Source organism: Triticum urartu, chromosome 4A, assembly GCF_056163025.1.
Source record: "Triticum urartu cultivar PI428250 chromosome 4A, HENAU_Tu73, whole genome shotgun sequence".
NCBI classification, from domain to species: domain Eukaryota; kingdom Viridiplantae; phylum Streptophyta; class Magnoliopsida; order Poales; family Poaceae; genus Triticum; species Triticum urartu.
The window spans coordinates 31,096,396-31,105,794 of NC_141876.1; positions in this window are offsets into that span (position 1 = coordinate 31,096,396).

Genomic DNA, 9,399 nt, shown 5'->3' on the forward strand with positions numbered 1-9,399 from the left:
AGGCTTCGAAGCCCTCTGCCACACCAAAAGCTTCGAATGTGAAACCATTGGCCACTGCACCTCCTGAGCTCAGTGTGCAATCTGAAGATCTGTCTCGTGTCTCCAAAAAACCGAGAAGACCAAGAAAATCATGAAGCCCAAGAAGATTTCTGGGCATGAACTGACTCCTGTTGTCGTTCTGCGCAATGAGGATGAAACCATTAATCTGTCCAGCGATGAAGATCTTGGTGATGATGCCCTTGAGCAACTGATCAAGAGCAAGCAAGAGGCGGAGATCTTCAACGATCTGCCCCTCTTTGATGTTGATATACTGAACAACTTCATTGATGAGTGGTTCGACGACCAGAGCATAAGCATCGATGATCTTCAGCTTCTTGTGGATATCAGCGTCACCTTCCACAGAGCCATTGCTAATGAGTTGGCCTTGGATCAGAAGATTGTTGAGCTCAAGAACAAAATTGATTATGAGAAGGCTCACTTCAAGAAGAACATGGCCAAGCTCAGCGTGGCAGATGTTCAGATCTTCAAGAAGATGATGCATGACCTCAAGGAACAATTTCACAAGAAGCGTGAAGAAGCTAAAGGTTCAAGAGAGCACATGAAGTACTTTGCGCAGAAATGTGTTCAAGCACATAATGAGGCCGAGAAGCGCAAGGCTCTTGGGCGTCCTAGCATCGACCCCAAGATGGCTGCCAAGCAAAAGAAGTTTGTTGTGGTCCAAGCTGAAGCACCAAGGCAGGAAGCACCTCGCATTGTCTTCCCTGCCAGCATGACAGGCTCGAAGCCCAAGGTCCCCTTAGCAGCTTTAGAACTGAAGAAGACAAGGGCAACTGACACCGAAGCCAAGAAATGCAAGCACAAGAATGCTTCTGATGATGCACCATCAAAGAAGAAATTAAAGACAAAGTCTTCCAAGAAAGAGCGTGATGCGGCCTCTGAGCCCCTTGTTGTTGAACCCATTTCTGTTGCCCGTCCAGCTTCCACCAACCAAGAACGTCGCCTTGTGATCCACTAGCCTGCTTTCACGGAGGCTCCTAAAGATGAAGAAGTTCCAGCTGTCGACCCGATCACAGCTGAAGACATTGGTCGTGAAGACAATGTTGAAGATGATGAAGTCCTTCCTCAACTCGAGCACCAATTGATATCATCGTGTGTTCTTACGAATAGCAAACTCATCAACATTGGTCGTCCATTGACACCAATTGCTCGGGATGATTCATGGGCCGATCGCCCTCAACAAGACACCCCCATTCATGATGAGACACCCAGAACTCCACCACCTCAAGTCACCACTCCGATGATTGATAACCCACAAGTGTAGGGGATCAATTGTAGCCTCTTTCGATAAGTAAGAGTGTCGAACCCAACGAGGAGCTAAAGGTAGAACAAATATTCCCTCAAGTTCTATCGACCACCGATACAACTCTACGCACACTTGACGTTCGCTTTACCGGAAACAAGTATGAAACTAGAAGTACTTTGTAGGTATTTTTGGATAGGTTTGCAAGAAAATAAAGAGCACGTAAATAAAAAGTAGGGGCTGTTTAGATAAAGACACAACTAAATTAGTTTTAGTAAAGAGCTTTTTGTTATGAGAAATTTATTTGTCCCTAGGCAATCGATAACTAGACCGGTAATCATTATTGCAATTTTATTTGAGGGAGAGGCATAAGCTAACATACTTTATCTACTTGGATCATATGCACTTATGATTGGAACTCTAGCAAGCATCCGCAACTACTAAAGATCATTAAGGTAAAACCCAACCATAGCATTAAAGCATCAAGTCCTCTTTATCCCATACGCAACAACCCCCTTACTCGGGTTTGTGTTTCAGTCACTCACGCAACCCACTATAAGCGAATCATGAACGTATTGCAACACCCTACAGCGGGAATCCCTCACGCTTGCGCGACACAGAGAGCACCATAGGATAGCACCAATAATAAAACATGCAACTCAAACCAATCTTGATCATCAAATAACCCATAGGACAAAATGGATCTACTCAAACATCATAGGATAGCCATACATCATTGGGAAATAATATATAGCATCGAGCACCATGTTTAAGTAGATATTAAAGCGGGTAAAAGAGGGGTTACACCACTGCATAGAGGGGGGAAGAGTTGGTGATGATGGTGGTGAAGTTGTTGGTGAAGATTGTGGTGATGATGATGGCCACGGCAGCGTTCCGGCGCCACCGGAAGAGAAGGGGAGAGGGGGCCCCTTCGTCTTCTTCTTCCTTGACCTCCTCCCTAGATGGGAGAAGGGTTTTCCCTCTGGTCCTTGGCCTCCATGGTGTGGGAGGGGCGAGAGGCCCTCCGAGATTGGATCTATCTCTCTGTCTCTCTTTGTTTCTGCGTTCTGTTCTGCTGCCCTTTCACCGTTTCGTATATATATGGAGGTCCGTAACTCCGATTGGATCGAAACTTTCGCCCAGATTTTTCTCTGAAAATTAGCTTTCTTGCGGCCGAAGAAGAGTAGTAACCGCCTTACGATGGGCCCACGAGGGTCAGGGGCGCGCCTAGGGGGTGGGGCGCGCCCCCCTGCCTCGTGCCTCCCTCGGGCACCGTCTCGCATTGATTCTTCTTCCGGAATTCTCCAAATATTCCAAAAATATTCTCCGTCCGTTTTTATCCCGTTTGGATTCCGTTTGATATGGGGTTTCTGTGAAACATAAAACATGCAAAAACAGGAACTGGCACTGGGCACTGGATCAATATGTTAGTCCCAAAAATAGTATAAAAAGTTGCCAAAAAGTATATGAGAGTTGTAGAATATTGGCATGGAACAATCAAAAATTATAGATACGACGGAGACGTATCAGCATCCCCAAGCTTAACTCCTGCTCGTCCTCGAGTAGGTAAATGATAAAAAGGATAATTTTTGATGTGGAATTCTACCTAGCATAATCTTGATCACATAATCTAATCATGGCATGAATATTAAGATACGAGTGATTCAAGGCAATAGTCTATCATTTGACATAAAAACAATAATGCTTCGAGCCTACTAATAAAGCAATCATGTCTTTTCAAAATAACATGGCCAAAGAAAGTTATCCCTACAAAATCATATAGTCTGGCTATGCTCCATCTTCACCACACAAAATATTCAAATCATGCACAACCCCGATGACAAGCCGAGCAATTGGTTCATACTTTTTAACGCGCTTTAGCCTTTTCAACCCTCATGCAATACATGAGCGCGAGCCATGGATATAGCACTATGGGTGGAATAGAATATGATGGTGGAGGTTGTGTGGAGAAGACAAAAAAGGAGAAAGTCTCACATCGACGCGGCTAATCAACGGGCTATGGAGATGCCATCAATTGATGTCCATGTGAGGAGTAGGGATTGCCATGCAATGGATGCACTAAGAGCTATAAGTATATGAAAGCTCAAACTGAAACTAAGTGGGTGTGCATCCAACTTGCTTGCTCATGAAGACCTCGGGCATTTGAGGAAGCCCATCATTGGAATATACAAGCTAAGTTCTATAATGAAAATTCCCACTACTATATGAAGGTGATAACTCAAGAGACTCTCTATATGAAGAACATGGTGCTACTCTGAAGCACAAGTGTGGTAAAAGGATAGTAACATTGCCCCTTCTCTCTTTTTCTCTCATTTTTTTTGTTTTTTTTCTTTTTTTTTCTTTTTTTGGGCCTTCTCTTTTTTTTGGCCTTTCTCTTTTTTTTATTTTTTTCGTCCGGAGTCTCATCCCGACTTGTGGGGGAATCATAGTCTCCATCATCCTTTCCTCACTGGGGAAATGCTCTAATAATGATGATCATCACACTTTTATTTACATACAACTCAATATTACAACTCGATACTAGAACAAAGATATGAGTCTATATGAATGCCTCCGGCGGTGTACCGGGATGTGCAATGATCTAGCGTAGCAATGACATCAAAAAATGGACAAGCCATGAAAACACCATGCTAGCTATCTTACGATCATGCAAAGCAATATGACAATAAATGCTCAAGTCATGTATATGATGATGATGGAAGTTGCATGGCAATATATCTCGGAATGGCTATGGAAATGCCATGATAGGTAGGTATGGTGGCTGTTTTGAGGAAGATATAATGAGGCTTATGTGTGATAGAGCGTATCGTATCACAGGGTTTGGATGCATCGGCGAAGTTTGCACCAACTCTCGAGGTGAGAAAGGCGATGCAGGGTACCGAAGAGGCTAGCAATGACGGAAGGGTGAGAATGCGTATAATCCATAGACTCACATTAGTCATAAAGAACTCATATACTTATTGCAAAAGTTTATTAGCCCTCGAAGCAAAGTACTACTACGCATGCCCCTAGGGGATAGATTGGTAGGAAAAGACCATCGCTCATCCCCGACCGCCACTCATAAGGAAGACAAGCAATAAATACCTCATGCTCCAACTTCGTTACATAACGGTTCACCATACGTGCATGCTACGGGAATCACAAACCTCAACACAAGTATTTCTACAATACACAACTACCCACTAGCATGACTCTAATATCACCATCTTTATATCGCAAAAATATTGCAAGGAATCAAACACATCATATTCAGTGATCTACAAGTTTTATGTAGGATTTTATGACTAACCATGTGAATGACCAGTTCCTGTCATCTCTCTAAATAGATATAAGTGAAGAAAGAGAGTTTAATTCATTCTACAAAAGATATGCCCACGCTCTAACAAATATAAGTGAAGCAAAAGAGCATTCTACAAATGGCGGTTTTCTAAGTGAACAGAAATAGGCAATCCAAAATTCAAATGATATAAGTGAAGCACATGAAGCATTCTATAAAGCCATAATCAAAAGATATAAGTGAAGTGCAAAGAGAATTCTATAAATAAACCAAGGACCATCTCATACCAGCATGGTGCATAAAATAAAAATGAAAACTAAATGCAAAAGACGCTCCAAGATTTGCACATATCACATGAACGAAACGAATCCGAAAACATACCGATACTTGTTGAAGAAAGAGGGGATGCCTTCCGGGGCATCCCCAAGATTAGACGCTTGAGTCTCCTTGAATATTTACTTGGGGTGCCTTGGGCATCCCCAAGCTTGAGCTCTTGCCTCTCATTCTTCTCCTCACATCGAGACCTTCTCGATCATCGAACACTTCATCCACACAAAACTTCAACAGAAAGCTCGGTAAGATCCGTTAGTATAATAAAGCAAATCACTACTCTAAGTAATGTTGCAAACCAATTCATATTTTGTTTTTGCATTATGTCTACTGTAATATAGCTTTTCCATGGCTTAATCCACTGATATGAATTGATAGTTTCATCAAAACAAGCAAACTATGCATCAAAAACAGAATCTGTCTAAAACAGAACAGTCTATAATAATCTGAACATTCACCATACTTATGATACTTGAAAAATTCTACCAAATTTAGGAAAAATAAAAACTTTGTATAGAAAGACACTGCAAAAAGAATCATAACCATTTGACGTTCCAGTAAAAAATTTAAAATCGCGCACTACAGCCAAAGTTTCTGTCCTGCACCATACAAACCAACAAGCATTGTAAACATCCTAAAGGCAAACCTTGGCACATTATTTTTATAATACAATGGAATTGTACAAGGGGATAATTATTTTTGTTGAAAAGTTTCTGTAATCAAGATTCACAAAGTTTCCATGGGCATGAACAAAGTTCAAGGCTAGCTCCCATTTTAACAATGCTCGTCTTTTCTCACTTTCACCTTTCTTTTTGAAAAGTTTTGGGTTCCCCTCTTTATTTTTTTTGGTTTTTAAACTAAATGAAAGCACTCAATAGAAATAAATGACTCTCTAAAACTTCCGGGTTGTCTCCCTGGCAGTGCTTTCTTTAAATCCATTAAGCTAGGCCCATAGTGCTCAAGTAGTGAATCCACCCGGATCCCAAGGTATATCAAAGACAATTTTAATTAACAATGATTTAGAATTTAGTAGTGAGCACAAGGTAACATATATCATATAATGACGAAGTCTAACTCTCTTCCTATGCATCGGCATGTCATAAAAGAACAATTCATGCACACAAAGTAAAGGCCAATGAGCTCACGGTTTCATCAATTTCTTCTTTCATAGACTCCTGCAAAATATTATTCTCTTCTTGGACAGCAGAGTAGTCCTCAATAAATGCATCAATATCAGAATTGAATTCATAATTCTCATAGCAATATTTAAGGATAGCTAAATTTTCAGGTCTATAAACAGCATCATAAAGATTTTCAAACTCTTTGAACATAGATTCAATTTCATAAGCACCCATAAAAGCAACAAATTCTTCTATTTGTTCCACATCATAGTAATCATATATACCTCTAGCATAAGAAGCCAAGGTTTCATTATCATTAAATTTGCATGCAAAGGTAAGGTGTGGAGACTTCATCCTAGAGCAACAAGTATAATCATATCTCAAGCATAGTTGCCTAGCATACCACTTCAACATATAAATTTGATCCCATAATAGTTTCCCTTTTTGAGTCAAGCGATAATCCCTAAAGTATTCACGTTGATCCAATGTGTCTCCCATTACTAGATTCAATGGGGTTTTCTCAGGATTATCAAAGTAGTACATAATATCTGTCACATAACGAGCATCGAGGGTTTTAGGAGGTTCCCCATCTCCATGAGTAGCAAGTAAACCTAATTTTTTTTGGTATTTAGTGTTCCATATCCATAACTAAATATAGAGAACAACTAAGAACAGCAAATAAAAATTACTTAGTGATAAAGCAAACAAGCACACACGAGAATATTCACCCCACGCTATGACTCCCCGATAACGGCGCCCGAAAAAGGTCTTGATAACCCACAAGTATAGGGGATCAATTGTAGCCTCTTTCAATAAGTAAGAGTGTCGAACCCAATGAGGATCTAAAGGTAGAACAAATATTCCCTCAAGTTCTATCGACCACCGATACAACTCTACGCACACTTGACGTTCGCTTTACCGGAAACAAGTATGAAACTAGAAGTACTTTTTAGGTATTTTTGGATAGGTTTGCAAGAAAATAAAGAGCACGTAAATAAAAAGTAGGGGCTGTTTAGATAAAGACACAACTAAATTAGTTTTAGTAAAGAGCTTTTTGTTACGATAAAGTTATTTGTCCCTAGGCAATCGATAACTAGACCGGTAATCATTATTGCAATTTTATTTGAGGGAGAGGCATAAGCTAACATACTTTCTCTACTTGGATCATATGCACTTATGATTGGAACTCTAGCAAGCATCCGCAACTACTAAAGATCATTAAGGTAAAACCCAACCATAGCATTAAAGCATCAAGTCCTCTTTATCCCATATGCAACAACCCCTTACTCGGGTTTGTGTTTCAGTTACTCACGCAACCCACTATAAGCGAATCATGAACGTATTGCAACACCCTATAGGGGGGATCGCTCATGCTTGCGTGACACGGAGAGCACCATAGGACAGCACCAATAATAAAACATGCAACTCAAACCAATCTTGATCATCAAATAACCCATAGGACAAAACGGATCTACTCAAACATCATAGGATAGCCATACATCATTGGGAAATAATATATAGCGTTGAGCACCATGTTTAAGTAGATGTTACAGCAAGTAATAGAGGGGTTACACCGCTGCATAGAGGGGGAAGAGTTGGTGATGATGGTGGTGAAGTTGTTGGTGAAGATTGCGGTGATGATGATGGCCACGGCAACGTTCCGGCACCACCGAAAGAGAAGGGGAGAGGGGGCCCCTTCGTCTTCTTCTTCCTTGACCTCCTCCCTAGATGGGAGAAGGGTTTCCCCTCTGGTCCTTGGCCTCCAAGGCGTGGGAGGGGCGAGAGGCCCTCCGAGATTGGATATGTCTCTCTATCTCTCTCTGTTTCTGTGTTCTGTTCTGCTTCCCTTTCACCGTTTCGTATATATATGGAGATCCTAACTCCGATTGGATTGAAACCTTCGCCCAAATTTTTCTCCGAAAATTAGCTTTCTTGCGGCCAAAGAAGAGCAGTAACCGCCTTACGAGGGGCCCACGAGGATCAGGTGCATGCCCAGGGGGGTGGGGCGCGCCCCCCTGCCTCGTGCCTCCCTCGGGCATCGTCTCGCATTGATTCTTCTTCCGGAATTCTCCAAATATTCCAAAAATATTCTCCGTCCGTTTTTATCCCGTTTGGATTCCCTTTGATATGGGGTTTCTACGAAACATAAAACATGCAACAAACAGGAACTGGCACTGGGCACTGGATCAATATGTTAGTCCCAAAAATAGTATAAAAAGTTGCCAAAAAGTATACGAAAGTTGTACTCCCTCTGTCGTATAATGTAGGACGTTTTTCGACACTACTGTAGTGTTGAAAAACGTCCTACATTATGGGACGGAGGGAGTAGAATATTGGCATGGAACAATCAAAAATTATAGATACGACGGAGAGGTATCAGTGCTTGACGACGACAACTACATGGTGCAGACCACTCCATCACCATAGGCGTCGCTCGCTTTCCGCAGGCTTCGCAAAGGCCCTAGGCCACAGGTCACCATGTCGAGCCTTCCCGAAGGGGAAGCGCCACAAAGCTCAGTAGCACGTCAAGTGTTTCCTGAAGCCACCCCTACTGCGAATGTCTCTGAGTCTGAAGCTAAAGCTGCTGAAGACATTCCGGCAGCATCAGTCGATGAAGATCAAGAAACAAGAGAAGAAGAAAGAGTTGCCACACCCCCTGCTGCTGATCCAGTCATTCTCAAGGAGAATGTGACTATGCCCGGCCCTCCTATTATTGAAGAAACGGAGGTTGAAAACACTGAGGCTGCCACAAAACAACGCTACTGACGTTGTCATGGCCGAAGACAATGTGGAGCCTGAAGCTAATGTGGTTCCTGAAGCTCAACTACAACCTGAAGCCACTGTGAATGCTGAAGCCACTGTTCCACCTCCAAGGCCTCACACCATTGAACAGGCCTATGATCACGGCCAGCTTGTCACGGTGAGATGGCCTGTTTTGGTTCCTCCAACTGCTCCCGGACCTCAGTACGACTACCATGTTGAGCAGATGCCTTAGGTTCAGAAGCCAAAGCCCAGGCTGCCAAGGCTTCTAGGTGCTGCCACATCGCCAGGATCGTTCAGCGTGACCAGCTTCAGGGCACACAACACATTCTTCGACAGCGCCAAGAATCCATATACGAAGCCAAAGATCTCTTCTGATCGCTTCTGGAGCTATCAGCAGCGTAGCTATTACTCATGCATTCTATACAATCAAGAGCGAATCTTCCCTCACATGCGTCTTGATTGTGAAGCTTTTGCTGTGTTTCCCTATCTTGAAGAAGCACTGGATTGCTTTAGGGATGCTGGTGTGCTGCAATTCGTAACTGATAAAGAGCACCGGAATGAAGAGCTTCTACTGCAGTTCTATGCCA